Source organism: Pogonomyrmex barbatus, unplaced genomic scaffold (genome assembly GCF_055798465.1).
Source record: "Pogonomyrmex barbatus isolate J1 unplaced genomic scaffold, ASM5579846v1 scaffold4, whole genome shotgun sequence".
In the NCBI taxonomy this organism is placed as follows: Eukaryota; Metazoa; Arthropoda; class Insecta; order Hymenoptera; family Formicidae; genus Pogonomyrmex; species Pogonomyrmex barbatus.
The window spans coordinates 11,569,684-11,585,425 of record NW_028297138.1 but is presented as its reverse complement, the minus strand read 5'-3'; the positions used below and the strand labels follow the sequence as shown (position 1 = coordinate 11,585,425).

At 43.7% G+C, this 15,742-nt stretch overlaps 1 protein-coding gene and 1 long non-coding RNA gene across 2 annotated transcripts in view; one reads left to right on the top strand and one right to left on the bottom strand.

Annotated features, from left to right (window-relative positions):
* Nucleotides 1–15,742, bottom strand: part of LOC105432975 (uncharacterized) — a 296,484-nt gene that overhangs the window by 229,184 nt on the left and 51,558 nt on the right. The gene's annotated exons all lie outside the window — the stretch shown is intronic.
* Nucleotides 343–15,742, top strand: part of LOC148935799 (uncharacterized) — a 40,817-nt gene continuing 25,417 nt past the window's right edge. The window contains exons 1-2 of the long non-coding RNA XR_016140235.1: nucleotides 343–1,394; nucleotides 5,348–5,507. This is a non-coding gene — a long non-coding RNA (uncharacterized LOC148935799). The remainder of the gene's footprint in view (nucleotides 1,395–5,347; nucleotides 5,508–15,742) is intronic.

Genomic DNA, 15,742 nt, shown 5'->3' with positions numbered 1-15,742 from the left:
GCTGGCTCGTTTACCAAGTCCGGCATTATCGAGATCTCGAGACCTTCCAAGGAGAGACGGTAGAGTAGAGACGCGAATAAACGCCGACTCCCAATCGGTCAAGATAACTCCTCCGGCATGGCGAATTCAGTTAGTGCACCGGGAGCTAGATTGGGCCATCAGTTTAGACAATGGGAGCTGGTTGTGCGTTTAAGGTAATCCCTCGTGAATGGTGTCCCTCTGGTACTTAATACATTGTCCGCCGTGATGGCCGTCCTTTACAACCTCGTCGCAGGGCACACCCCGAACAGTCGCAGGGGCACCCCGCCGTTGAAGATGGCCGGCATTAACACCTATTTACCATGGGCGCTACCCGAGAACCCTCAACCGTCAACAACGTCTGTCGGAATTTGCAAGATAAATAAAAGCATCTATGGTAACATGGACATGCATTATATGACGATCATTATGTGATAAAAAGAAATGTTTGCATTTTGACTTAGAAACTAGTTGTCTTAAATTATCTGGAGATCAACCTAGATAAATAGTCATTTCGAATCACTAATCGGTAAACTGTCTTCAACATCAATTACGTTTTGAGTGTACATTTACGTCAAGTTTAAAGTCACGGTTCTTTCGCTCCCATCTTTGTTCTCCCCGAGGTGGCCGAAGAAAGGACAAGCGCTTGGAAATGCATCTGACGTCGGGTACAAGCCACCGTTTTCTTCGGTCAGTCCCTGGGGTGCGATAAGGTTCCGGACAAATGACCGGTCAGTCAGGACAGAAAACTACTGGCGGGAAAATCAGCCCTCTAAGTAAATTCGTATCAACCCCCGGAGACGAAGGAGAGAAAGTAAGACAGGGAGTGAGTGATCCGTTATACGAGATTACCGAAGTAAATAACGGGATCTCTCTTTCTCTCCGGATGGGGAGAGGAAGGCGAATCGCATTACGCATAACCAAATTTCGGAATAATCGTGGTCACGCTCGCGAATCGCACGGTCCTCGATCATTCATGCTTCCGTGAATCCTCGCCCATCGTTCGCGGACCATCGCCCATCGGACCGTCGCGAAAATCGCTTAATGTCCATCGTATCTTTTTATACAGACAGAGAAAAAAAAGTGCATATATATATATATAGGGGAACATTTGTTGCCATCGATTCGATTTTCCCCGTCCGTTCCGACCCAATTACATTGAGGAAATCTCAAGCGCCGTTTATGAAGTATCCGGAAGAGTACGGAGAGGAAAAAAAAAACTCTTCCGCCTGAAATGCCGTCTGAGGGATTAGATGGATTACCGTTCTCGTGATGTTGCAGGGTCCAGAAAGTCGATAAGGTGCGCTCCGCGAACGTATTTGCTCGATCACCGGACGACGAAACTCAACGGTAGATTTCCTCGACGACAAGATTAAGTAAGTGGAAAGCTCCGAATTACTTTGGAGGTGGATTCGTAATATATGGCATGTAATAGAGCTTAACGAATAAAAGGATATTTTTGTTTGTAACACATGTTTTGTGTCACATGTCATTATACGATAACATAATACTGTAAAAGGTTTTAGATTCCGTATAATTTTTATTAACTAAATGAAATAAAATTACAAAAGTCAAATTTTTTTATCTTTAAATATATTGTTATGATATTTTATAAAAGATATCTTTAGCGAAAGAAAATAAAGATCTATAATTCTTTTCTTAAACATTCGTTTTATTTAAAATTAAAAGGACACTTGACTATCGCGCCAAAGAAATATAAAATCAAAGATAAGACAAACGACTCCGACAGATATTATAAAATTCATAAAAGGACAAACGCATAAGTATTGAAACGGAAGTGACTCTTTCGCTTTGCGCGTCCAGTTAGATCTATCCTCGCGCAGATAATAAGCACTAATATCGGAAAATATTTCATGTCAATTCGCCGGCATACAAAATATTGATTTCCCCTCGTGAAAGCTTCAAACTCTGCCCCATCGTGCCCCTTTCCCGCCATTTGCTGCTACCAATATGCATTCAAATCGGAATTCCATACACTCGCCGTGTGTCGCGGGCTCGTTTCGACTCCGCGAGATGGATTAATTAATCAAACCTACTCGTGCGCTTGCGGGGAAAAAACAGTCTGCGCGGTCGATCAACGTTGATGAACAATTGCGAGCCCGCGGAAATGATTGTATTTTCGCGTGCCGCTCTTTCCGATGGAATCGCGGCGCGTCTCCAGGTGCCCGGAAAATGCGTTAAAAATAATTTAAATGATGCTTCTTTCACATCCGATATTCGCGATCGCGAGAGAACGTGACGCGATTGAACGCAGGCCTGTTAGGGGAAACGTTACAATGGTCGGAAATTATTTGTGAACGGTATATATATCTTCTATTAATTCTGCGCATCACATTAACGGTGGAAACATTAAATATTTCTATTGCTTTCAATTTGCTAATAAATTAATACGCGAGTGCGTTTCTAAATGCAGAATATATTCACAGAGGGAAATTAATGCAGAGAACAGATTATTACTCACATCTATTAAATTACAAAATTATCATATTATTATTATTATTATTATTACAGTTATCTATAATAACGAGCCGAATTATACCAAATAATACCAGTATTACAATAGTTTATCGTATACATATATCTGCTTAAGTTAAATATATGACAATACGCGTCACGAGACGGCACTATAATTTATCGTTCTAACGATTGTTTAGTGACCTAAACGTCTTCTTTGTGCCCAGGCTGAGATGACGTATATCGGCTGCTAACCGTGTTCGATTAGGATCGACATCCTCGGACGATAATTTATTTATCTTCGCGTATGACAATCGAAAGACTGATCGGTCTTGCCAGTGTAGATTGCCAGAGAGCAATCAGCTACCAACGAACTTCTGACTTTCCTTCTACGAGCGAGCGTTCATAAGCATTTGAATGGGCCAATCAATCACGCGGCTCCTCTCCCTCCTACCTCCCCCTCCCCCCCGCTTCGTTCTCCGTTCGTTCGTTCGTTCTGGTGACGTCACACTACAGTCATCCCCTATTAGTGGGGTGTGATAGCGAGCAGCTCGTGCGCGGCGGGTCGGCAGAAGAACAGCGGAGAAAAGCGGCGGTGGTTGACAGTCCCAACCGAGGGGGGTTGGTAATTATATATTCCAAGGGTGTCTCGCCGATCAGTCAATGTTTCCGCTGCAGCTCTCCGACAATGGACCAAAGATAGAAAAAGCTTATCTGTCACCGTGCGCCATACTTCCTTAGGGGACGGAAAGCGAGACTTTTAATTCGCGCCGCGATCGCCGTATCTGGCAATGAAAAATTAAACTGTCTTCGATTCGACCGTGCGTACAAGAGGGACGTTTAATTAGTCATGCTCGACACAGGAGACATACAGTTTAATCGTGAGACTTGCTAGCTCGTGAGAAAGTATCTATGTGTTTTCCAAATCTTTTCATGCCACTCCTTAAAACTTAATCTAAAGTTCAATTGGTGCGATAAAATATGTAGCGCTGCTTCTCAGAAATAAGAACAGGACTTAGAAATAAAATGTTTTAAAATGTTGAAATCTGTAGTATCTTTTCGACGATGTGCAGCAGCCTGTTCGCGTTTTCTCAGTGCCCGCGTGATCCGCGTTTGTCCTTCTCCATAAAGCTTACGCGATCGAGTACGACCAATAACCACCATAATGGTATTTGATGTTAATCGGGCTTTGAGTGAGAGTTCACGCGACGGTCGCGTCTCGAACGCATGAGCGAGTTGATTAAATTCAAACACCTCGTAGCCCGAATGCCAGAGCGAGCCGATGTCGACGGGAGAGCAGCTGTGTGCGTGAGTTCAAATATGCTCATATCGGTCCCGCTCAAAGGACTGAGGTAACTCTCGCTGTCCGACAATAGTCACGCATGATAATAGCATACCATCCGAACCCCTCGCGTAGCCTGACAACGTCCGGTCGTCTGGAAGGAGCAAATACCAAAATCGTCAGCTCGGCTCCGGCCGTCGAGGCCGTGCATTCTCATCGCTACTGAATTCTACACATATACACTCGCGTATCCTCTCCAATGTACGCAAGATACTATCCTTAGGATAACATCTAAATAGTCACATGCGTACGTAATCGTGATCAGATTTTTATTTTTCAATAATTATGGTTTGAAGATAGAAACAGCAACAATAGCAATTTTTATTTATTTTTCAACGATTTATAACTATAAAATTTATAATTTCATATTCCACGCGACTATTTACATAGCGTGCGTCCAATCGTTTGGAAACGGTAAAATAAAAAAAAAAAAAAAAAAAACGATCAAACGCGACCGACTTTAAAAAGCACTCGACTGCGCGGACTTAATACCAATAAAATCCACGATCAAAGATAAATTATTCGGTCGAAGATAAATTCGGGCGGCATCAGCCGCTGCGAAACCCGACGACGGATCGTATTGTCGAGGGAAAAATCAAAAACAAGCCCAGCGATTTTTACGGCCGTTTAAAACTGCAGTTTCGCCGGAGAACGGTCCCGCGTGTTTTCGCGTCCGTCGGCGCTCGTTTAACATATCGTGACGTTTCATCTAGCACGATCGCGAATAAGCGCATAACGATCCTAGGTCGTTCCGCGATTTAAATAATCGTGCACACGACGATCTGTCATACATGATGGTCCGTAATACGCTCTCTTTCTCTCCACCTTCTCCGCGGAGAATTCCTCCGATATATGACGTCTCGCGCGGTCACGAAAACGTCGAAGCAACGTAGGCACGACGCGTCGCGTCGCGCAAGAGCAATCTAAAATCTGTCAGGGCTTTGATCGATGCGCGCCGTTCGCCATTTTAATGCCTATCACCCGACAACAAGCCTCACGTGAAATACGAGTTAACCCCCGGGGCGTTCTCACCCCTCATCAAAGCGCGATCATCCCTCGAGGAATTCAAAACGGCGTCGGCGCCGCCGTGTGAAAATGTTTAAAACCATCTCGCGGCCGTCCGCAACCCTGAATCATTATCGGGAATCATTATCGTACTTGTGGTATCGCTCGCACGCGCCGCGCGGCTATTGATTTTTCCCGGACTAGGATTAGGAAGACCGTAAACGTAAGGGTGAAAATCTTTCTGGATAATCGCAGTTCGCGTCGGTTACAATTCTTTCCCCTAAGCACAAGCCAATTTTTATTTAATATTGTAACAAAAATGGTATAATACATAAGAATAGCAAATTCAATAATCTCACTATTGAGTCTTCTTTATATTATAAATATATAAATTTATTATATAAAATTATTGAAGACGAAATTAAATTATTAGAGAGTAACTTTAATAAATTTCGCATTGCGACATCAAGACATTTACAAATAAAAAGCTAAAATTGTCTGTTTCAGGTATCATCAGGGTGCGTATGGTCTCTTATTTGAACAAAAATAATGCGTGGAGCACTGAAATTACACAAAGGAGGAATCCTCGTGTGTGGATGAAACTTGGGATAATCACGAAAATATTATGGTAACCTGATTGACCGGCACGGCACTTCGGATACAGACGGTACATTGAATTATCGTTAGGCGGAAAATAGGATTTACCGGACCGCTGGAAAAACTCGGGAAATCCAATGTAGGAGGTCTAATCCTAGCCTAGGAGAGTTCTATGGCGGAAGAGCGTGAGAGCGGAAACTAATGACGATTTCATTCGCCGGGAAAATCCGGGCGCGACGGACGTCGCGTCTCGAAAAGCGCAACATAAAACAAGCCGAACGCGGCTATTAAAACGCTATGAGCCTGGGCGGATGAAAATTTCACTCCGCGTTGCTTGCTAAATTTCACTTAAATCACATCGTCGTTTCGGTATGCCCGTGTCGCAGTGCGCGGCGTAACCGAATTTCGCCACGTGCCGATTACATTTGACAGACCGACGGCAGCGCGCTGAAATTACACGATATCGCGCGCGCTATCGATTTAATAATTCCAACGAGGAGGGTCCTAAAAATCAACGCGCGAATGTGTAACTGATCCATTTCCGCGTTACCTCTTTATGGAGATGCATTCGCTGCAACATGAGGTCCGCCGTGATTGCACTTGCAAATTGTTACAAACAATTCTTTATGAATATTCCATATTACACAGCGGTGGTGTACGCGATGCTGGATGTATAATTCACGTCCTTCCGCGCAAAATCATAATCACGTATATTATTGTGTATTATTGTACGAGACATACCGCAATTCACCATCCGTAACGAAATTTAATCGCCCAATTACACTCGGTGGAGACAATAGAGGAACAACTGTTTCCCGGCGATCCGTGCGTCCCTTGGCGAGGATCTGATGGCCGAGGTACGACGGCAGAAACGATGGGGACGTAAGGAGGGCGTAAGGATGGCGCAGGGGCGCGACATATTTTCTGTAATTCACTTATGGAGGAAATAAATCCGCGTGACAGTACGTGCCGGCGAGAAAGATGAGCCCCCGTAGATTTGATGGGGCGAATGCCTCGAGACACTCGTAAAAGACGCATCCTGGCGCTGGCGAGCATAAAATTAGAAGAATGGACTTAAAAGGATTTGAAAGGATTGTCGCGCGCGTGCCCACCTCTCCCCCCCCCCCCTGCCTTTAGCGAAAGTCTCGTCTTTTCGTTCCCTTTTCTCCTTCTCGCTTATCAGAGTCCGTGCCCCTCGTAGAAAGCGTGGATGTAGCTCGAGCTCCGAGTGGATTGAGAGTAGCGCGACTCTTCTCGAGAGAAGCAACGGCGGGAGGAAAAGCGTGGTAAAAGGAGAAACGCATTTTGGCGTTTTTGCAAGAGTCGTCGGGATGCGTCGGGATCGAAACGGGAAAACAGTATTCCTCGCGGAATAAAGGAGTGAGGAAGCGAGGAGGAAGAAGCCCCTCTGGAAAATGTATATTATCGCTTCGAGAAATGGCACGCTCGTATCGTGTGGTGTCACGCGACATTTCGTAAAAGACTTGGGCGTAAAATTTTAGAGAAGACGCAGTTATGCGTTACGCGATGTTACGTGTACGACTCGGAACGCGGCTTGGGCAGAGAGAAATGCGAACGGCGGATATTTCCGATATAAAGAACACGTTGGTAAAGATATTCTGTTCTTTGATATAGAAGAAAATTATTTTTATCGCTATAGATCAAGATTTTCTGCAAAATATTTTCTGTCTGATATTTCACGTGGTACAGTGGAAAAAAATTGTGGTGGATAAAGAATGCACGGTCTATGAATGGAGATACATTTCCGAGGTCGGCGACAGAAGTACGCTGTCTTGCGAAATGAAGCGGATTTTCGGGCGATTTAATGGGAAGCGCGGTAATACGAAGACAAAAAGAAGAGTCCTGATAAAGGCGGGCGTTGAAACTAATGACGGTGCTTAAGAAAAAGCTTAATGGATCGTCCTCGGGGAGCAATGATGTGTCATTTATAACGTTATGTTACGCGTATATACACGATTCTCCTCCCAATGGATTAATTGCTGTCCAATTAATGGCTCGTCGTTAACGGAAGGGCCACTAAGTAGTCATGTCTACATGATTGATTCAGACATATTCCGCGAATACCAATGAATAGGTGAAGATTAAACGTTACTCTTAATGCGTGTCGCTGTCCACATAAGTCTTCCACTTAGCATTCAGCGATGTAAAAATCGTCCGTCCTTTGTTACGCTGAGAAAAACACAATCATATTTGTTTAAACAAATTTGTAGTTACATTTATTGTTATGCTTTAAATTAAAATTTTATTTTAACATCAAAATATGAAAAAAAATTTAATAAGAGTTTTATTTAAAAAAAAAATCAATCAAAACATTATAAAAGTTATAAAAGTATTTAAATATGAATGTTCTAAATACATCCTAAAAATATATATAGATAGATGATTTACAGATGTTAGAAACGAATTGTTTCCAACATCACAAATAAATTCATATCCTTTTTTCCCGTATGATCTTACGTATGAAAGGAAAACATATAAATGCATTTACATTTTCTCTTATCTTTCTAAATTTGAATATGATATAGGATGCGATACAGATCACATTACATATATGCATATATAGTATTGTATCAACACGCACAACACAATGCCAAGCAATTATACAATAGGGAAGTTGACGAGATATAATTTACTGTCACGATCACCTGCCAATAATGCATTGAACGCACTAGTGCTGCCACGTGACCGATCGTCCGGCTATTTGGCGAACTGATTTTTCTAAGCTGTGCATGAATGATCACGTCCGATCCGCGGACGTGTCGAGAACAGGCGACTACAGAGTTTATTAATTTACTCGTGCGTGGAAATCGTAATTAGCCTGGACATTGGTGACAGGAACAGGCTCGCCCTTCGGGCAGACGTGTGTCGATCTGCGGATAGGACGAGATACCTGGTGGCCTGGGGCGGTCCGAGAACAAAGCCCTCATTTCCTGATATGATTAAGCGGCATTGGGTTACGTAGCTTACGGAAGAAGCAAGTAATACAGAGACAATATCAAGTAGCGTTAATTTCGGACATTATTAAGCATTTCATTATCTATCGATTTGAGATATTAAAATAAAATATTTCAAAATTACAGTTTGATACAGTAATAATACATAATGATAGAATTATACGTGTCTTGTTTTCCCGTAATCAAAAAAATTAAAGTTCTAACGTACGACAAAAATAAACTAAAAATCGAAAAAATATTTACAGTCCATTCGTTCATTCAAGAGAAAATTTTGTTTATAATTTTAGGTCAAACACAATCAACACATGATTATTTGAAGAATCAGAATATACACATATATGAAATATATATTATAAAAGGAAATAAATACGAAATAAATATCGTATAAAATTATAAATGGAATTATATATTTTGAAATCTTGTGGATAGGATTAAAGTGAAAACAGTGAGATATAAATGAAGTGCAACACGATAATTCATGGGCATTCTCCCGTTAAGCTGATCAGCTTTGTACAGCGACACTTGGAGATTTACAATCGAGGACCGGCCTTTATTCGCGACCTACTACAACCGTGACTTTATTGCCGTTGCGCTATTCGCAAATGCACGTTCCTCGTATAGACAGGCCGAATCATGCAATTACGTATTACAATCGCTACCAGCTAACGGCGACCATTGTCGCCTCATCAGGCAAAGCGCGACGCTCGGTTGAATTTGCCAATTCTAATCAAGCCGCGAGAGCGAGATGTCTAATCAGGGCTGGGCGTTAAAGCGACGATCCCGGACCCGAAATTAACAATGTTGTTAACAAGCGTAACATCCCGGCAATCCCCGGCTGTGCTGCGAGAGCGCGCGGATATTCCAAGGCCAAAAGTACCAAAAGCTGCCCCCCTTCTCTGTGGGAGATAAGTGTGACGACCTGTCCAACGGGGTACTTGGCCGAGGGGGAAGGGTTGATGCAATCAACGTAAAACGTAACGCCGACGGTAACAGGGATTAGTTATCTTCAACACCCTCGTGGATATAGCGCTTCGTGGTACGGCCTTGTGCTTATGGCAACGGGCGAGGCGAAAGCGAGGCCGGGGGATGAGAAAGCGGTGAAATCACCGCGCAGCCTTTCCAGTAATTACACCAAGAAAATGGTGTCAATAGCCACGGCTAGAACACCGGAATGACTGCTGACGAAAATCGGTAAGCGACAATACCTCGCGATGGTTATGACCCCCGATCTGACGCGATAATGCCGATACTCCGCTGGGAACGACGTCGTTCGCCAAGAGAACCGACGTTAACGTCCTGGAGGGTCCGCCTATAATCCACGCAAAAATGCGCTGACAGGTCCTTTGCTCCAGAAATTATGCGAGAACATCGGTTCACGGATTGTTAAGCAGGAATTGCAAATGGAAAACTGCCGTAAAGTATACGTTATTTGCATTGATATTTTCGAATCCCTAATCCCTTGCAATTCTTGCATTATAGCTAACGTCGAGTATTTTACCTCGTAAACTAAATCAAATGTGTGTGTGTTTATACTACAATATATAATAAAAATTATCTTTCGATTACATTTTTGTATGTATGTATGTGTGTGTGTGTGTGTGTGTGTGTGTGTGTGTGTGTGTGTGTTTGTTAAATATCTTATTTAAATATTTTCACAACACGTTTTACAACGGTTTGAAAATAAACACCCTGAAAAAACAACCTGGAAAAAAATAATTCGCCAATAGTGGCGAAGGAAACAAGACCGTGCGTATTGCCAACAGCGTACTCGGTCGCGCAATTTCCCGCGGCTTTGATGTAACGCGGGCGGGCGGTAAAGCGCGTACAAAATTCAACGGAAGACCGAGGAAAATGGATAAACATCGGCGGCCGATTGAACCGGCTCCCGCGTTCCTGTTTTCCGTCCGCTGTATGAGCGGCGGTGCCGCGGACTCCGATAAAAACGAGAAACAAGAGAGACCGACGGTTGACGGTTGCGCGGGCAAGGTGTTAATCCCTTTTACAATTCCCCGATAACGTCATCGGCAGGGCGTTCAAACGACCCTTTGACGCACTCGAAACGCATCGCAACGCCGTGCTCCAAGTATTTTTGGGCAAACGCGACATCGACGACGATGACGACGACGGCGGCGACGGCGGCGGCGGCGGCGACGACAACGACGACGATAAATAATAGACGCGGAATTATATTGCTCTTGTATTCATATTAAGGCTATGCGCCGCGGTCGTTCAGCGCCAGCCTGAATATTTTTCCTTCTATTCGGGATTAATGGCTCGGACGTATTTTATAGGGTGCCCGGCGCTGTCCGTGCGCGATATCCATGCAGAAACTGACCGCTGCCCGTTTCTCGCGTGATATATCGTCGGAAGTTTAAAAGTAACACCGGGATGAAGGCAGGGGAGGCGAGAGGGGAGGTAAGGCAGAAAGAGAAAGAGTGGCTATATCAGAGTGACCTCACTTTCCCCGGGGAGATTTAAATTCCGAAATACTGGCATTCCGCGTACGTGCCTTGGCAATTCCGCGATTCCGCAGAGAGTTTAGATGGCAAAAATAGACGAGGGGGGAGAGACGCCGGGAAGAGAGATATTGACTAAACTCCGGCATATCGGCACGATGATAAGACGTTCGCATTCATCGGTGAGCTATAGCGAGATATCAAGAGAAGAACGATCGAGAGAGGGATCCTCTGTCTTTAGACGACATCGGTGACTGCTGAGAAATGGAAATGATTTTTTTCCGAGAATGAAACATCGAATGGATGAATGAATTATCTTGCATTCCCCATACAAAAACAGGACTATTACGAACACGAGAATAATAAGGGATAACACGAATTCATTTTTATCTTGTGTCGAGAGGTAATGACGGAACTTTTCATTCCTAAATTTTATTAGCTTAGCATGTTAATAAATAAATTTTACTTTGCTCATTTATATATAGATCTTAGTGAATTCTCTATTTATTTCTTTATCCGATTTATTTCTTCAATTAATTAGACAAACGCTTATCTATGGGACATAATACTTATATAAGCACGAAAAGCATAAAAGCAAATAGAAATTAATGAGTCACCACGCGTATCGAAATAGTAGAATATATATAACTGTAGTGATAGTTGTTTTATGTGTAGTCCGACACAAGTATCAGGATGTACGCGTGACACTGCAGTTAATCGAAATTTACTTTCGCACCCTCAGACACGCACGTGCTGGTAACACGTGCTGCTGTCGGGGCCGTCTTCCATCTGTCAAAAATCGACAGCGTACGTGCGGGTCATACATACGCAAATAATAAAATTCTCGCGATTACACGCAACCGCTGCTATGCCACAAATTGCAGCACAAGCTGATGAAGGAAGAAATCAATATATTTTATATCAAAACAACAAACGCATTCGGGATTGACGAAAACGCTTTTATGCCTTTCCCAACTGGCTTTACATATCACGCACACGTTATTGGATTATTAATCACAATTTTTACATTCGACGATTTCGTCTACGAATTTGCATAAATATTTTGATTTTCCAGAATTATCTGTAACTCAATAATATATATATATATATATATGTAAATTTTATACGACAATCTATGATGCGTGAATAAAATGCAATGAATATTCCAATATGCACTCCTTCGTGTGTGCTCGGTGCAAACAGCGCGTAAAAACCAAGCGTATCTTCATCTTTGCTGATCCGGCGCGTAATTACGAGCAAGTAGGTTAGGCAACGTTTCCCCGTTTGCAGAATCGACGTTGCCTCACCCTTCGCCCAAGAGCGGATTCCGAAGTCAGCCGCGTACACGTTTGTCGCAAACAAGGTCTCCCTTTGAAAGGCATCTCGTTGCCCGCAAAAATGGGGGAGCATCGGCGGAAAAAAAGACTCGGGAAAGGCAAAATCTCACCTTAAACCACTCGGATCCGTCAGTTCCTTTGAAGACCCGTGGGTAGAAGCCAAATTCTATTCGCAACGTTCTCGCGTACGTATATCTCTTCGCAACGTTCTCGTCGATATACGTGTATGTGTATATAGATGCGTTCGAGGGCGGTTTCCTTTCAGCCCTTGCAGCCCGTGACCATTATAGCGTAGCCGTAGGGTGTCTGTACGGGGTTGTTCACGGGCCGAGAATTGAACGAACGGGACGAGGCGAGGCGAGGCGGTCGCTATCGACCTTCCGGAAGGGTCGATTGTTGACCGAAAAAGTCGCCAATTTAAAAGGACCCCCGGCGCTTCTTTCTCCGCGAGATATACGAAAGAACGGGAGGGGGTGTGGGGGAGAGAAGAAATCGGCGTACGCTTGACTTCGAACAAGCAATTATGCTGTTACGAAATGTTTACAACGAGATTATTGTCAGCGGCATCTTGCGCCCCGGGAGACGGGTGCCTCGGCGGATCTTTCTGTATTATCAGTTTTATTCGACCAAGGGACCCGCAGACTGCCGGCGGCGTGTCTTTTGTGGACGGAAATAATGTTCCACGCGTGCGACATCACGTAGCGTGGTACGCCGCTTTAGTAAAGTACCTAACAGGATGAATAGATTCGGATGAATTTTAAATAACAATTTTTTTACAATTTTAATACAAAATTATTAATATGATGATTTTCATTTAATTAATTTTTTTTTATATTATAAAATATAGCATGAAGAAACGGGTCGAGTTTTTTGAATTATATCACGCGATAATATAAGAAACTAATTAGATTTAAATGAATTTAATGAAAAAAAAATCGAAATTTTCGTGATTATTCAAGCAAGCAATATTCAAATGACGTTATCGACAAACATGTGATTTGTTGTGTACACGTATGTATGTACACATCTCCGAGAGTGGAATGTAATAGAAAAACAAGTGTTACACCCAACAAGATCCAAAGATAAATGCTGTATTGCTGTGGACGTAGCGGAAAATAAGAATCGAAAAGTCAATGCGATATTTCATTACTCTCGGCAAAGTGTGTGCACGGGTGTAAGCGCTTTTTAAAGCCGATACGGTTGTTTGTCCGTCACTACCCACCTAGTGGTGCAGGCTCGTTTAACAGCTCTCCATGTTTGTTGACCCGCACGCACGCATCGAAAACAACACGCGGGTGTTTGCGACTCCTCTCGGGGGGCGATCGCGCGTCGTTTCAGCGGCTCGTCGTCAGACTCAGAAGTCGCGGCTGTTAACGTCCTATTCAATCCCCCAGCGCGAAAACAATGCGAGTGCATCCGGGACGAGATTAAATTCCACGGTCGCAATATGCAGTAAAGGATTAAGAGTTAATAATTCAAGAAGGCGCGATTACGACGTCTAAGAACCGTCGAGTCGCCGGCAATAAAGGATGACACGGCCAGACGAGGAGAGCGACGACGGGAAACGGGGGGGTCGAAACATGGGTCGAAGGTGAGAAGGGGGCCACTCGGCGCGCGTGAGCACGGGGGACCAGAACGAATAGCTGCGTACCCACTCGCGCGCGCGCGCGCGCGCGCGCGCGGTCCCGATTCGCCACGGTGCGAATTCTTCCGCGTGCGGAATCGCGTCTGGAAAGAATTTGCATGCAAATAGCGTCGCGAATCCCGGTCGCGCGGCAACGGCGCGGCGCGGCGCGGCGCGGCGCGACGCGCAATCAGTTTTGCGGTCTCGCGGCCGTAATTGAATGTGGCGTAAATAAATAAATAATGTCGCCCGCGCGCGGAACCACGTTTGCCACCTTAAAGGTCGAGACTTCGATTAAGCCTCGCGCCTCGGTCAGCGTCCTCTCTACTCTTCTCTGTGTGAGGCCCCGTCGACTCCTCGCTGCACCTCGCGTCCCCTTCCTCCCCTCCCCCCCTCCTCCCCTCCCTCCCTCATTCGGAGGAGGATTTGCGTCCCCGTCTCCGACGCGGCGCCGAAAGGGAATATTGCCGCAGCCGGAATTTTTCTCGAGGATTAATTTGCGGTCGGTCGGCCTCCCTTCATCCTGACTGTCAGGACTACCGGCATTACCGGCTACCGTAGGTACGTCCGGTTGAACCGCCATGTGTACGCACGACCGACCGTTTCTCTCATCTTCCTTCGCTCATTCTCCTTCTTCTCATCCGTACCGAACCGTGTGACAATTAATTATGTTATATTCGACAAATCCTCGTCTTCTCCACGTATACCACGGAAACATGCTACGACACTGACGTCATCACCGCGTTTATACAGCAGTGCAGTGTAGATAAATGTAGAATTAGTGATGCAGATTGGATTTTATAATTTGCAATTGCCTGTGCAAACATCTGTATTAACAAATTCTGAAAATCGCTTATATTTTCGGCGAATAATGTCTAATTTACGTTATTTCTTTTTTATTATTTCTAATAGATTTAAATCAAGGGTTAGTAATTTTTTTTGTCTTAAATTTTGAATTTGATGAAATAAGAAAATTACAAGATAAAATGTTTTAAAAAATGGATTCATATGATCCATGAAGCTGTACCTTCGGGTCACCGTCCAAGTGAAATGTGCAAGAGTTCTTTAACCCTGAGTGCAGCTATACAGACCAAAAAGTGTTCGTACGCATCGTTCCTCCTTTCTCGAGATGAACTGTTACATATTGCTGCTCTTTCCACGAATGACCGTCCGTGTAGCTGTGCTCAAATGGTGGCAGTAAAGTGAACAAAATATTTACTTGGTGAAGCAACCAAGACTTATCCACTCTTCTTCCGGTTATGGAGTGGACCAGCATAACAACATATTGCAACTACGATATATCCTACATTCGTATTTGCAATGGCAAATTCTTTGTCTGCGTCGCAAAGATAAAAACAGCGACAATTCTTCATTTTTTCAGTCAAGCTCGCTTGAGAGACAAACTTATAAAATTATTCAACAAAAATAATTAAACTAGACAATAATGTGCTGCGTGTGGCCAATCTGAAAAATAATAAACCAATCTGCCGCTGAATAGTCGAGAAATATAATGGGACAATACTGTTGCAAAAATTGACAAGTTGATTAACTTGTTTCTCCTCTAGTCGTGTCAACGACAAGCCAAAATTGATTTTGCATGTCAACGCTGAAAACTTTGTGATAGTCGGATTTACCAGCTCAACACTCTGAAAAAATTTTTCAGGATTAAATTTTCATTCTGAATATCGAAAATAAAAATTAATTATGCTGCTTTCTACTTCATTACCGATAAAGTCAAAAACTATCGAGTTACGAATAGAGTCTTATTTTCAAGAAGATAATACCGTAGTCGAAAGATTGAAAAACCGCTTTAATGTCTACGATGCAGGTATTCCGACCACAAATCTGTTCCCGCATTCGAACTAAATCTCCGCGACGCGCGTGCCCGCCCTCGCGGCACAAAAAAAAATGAA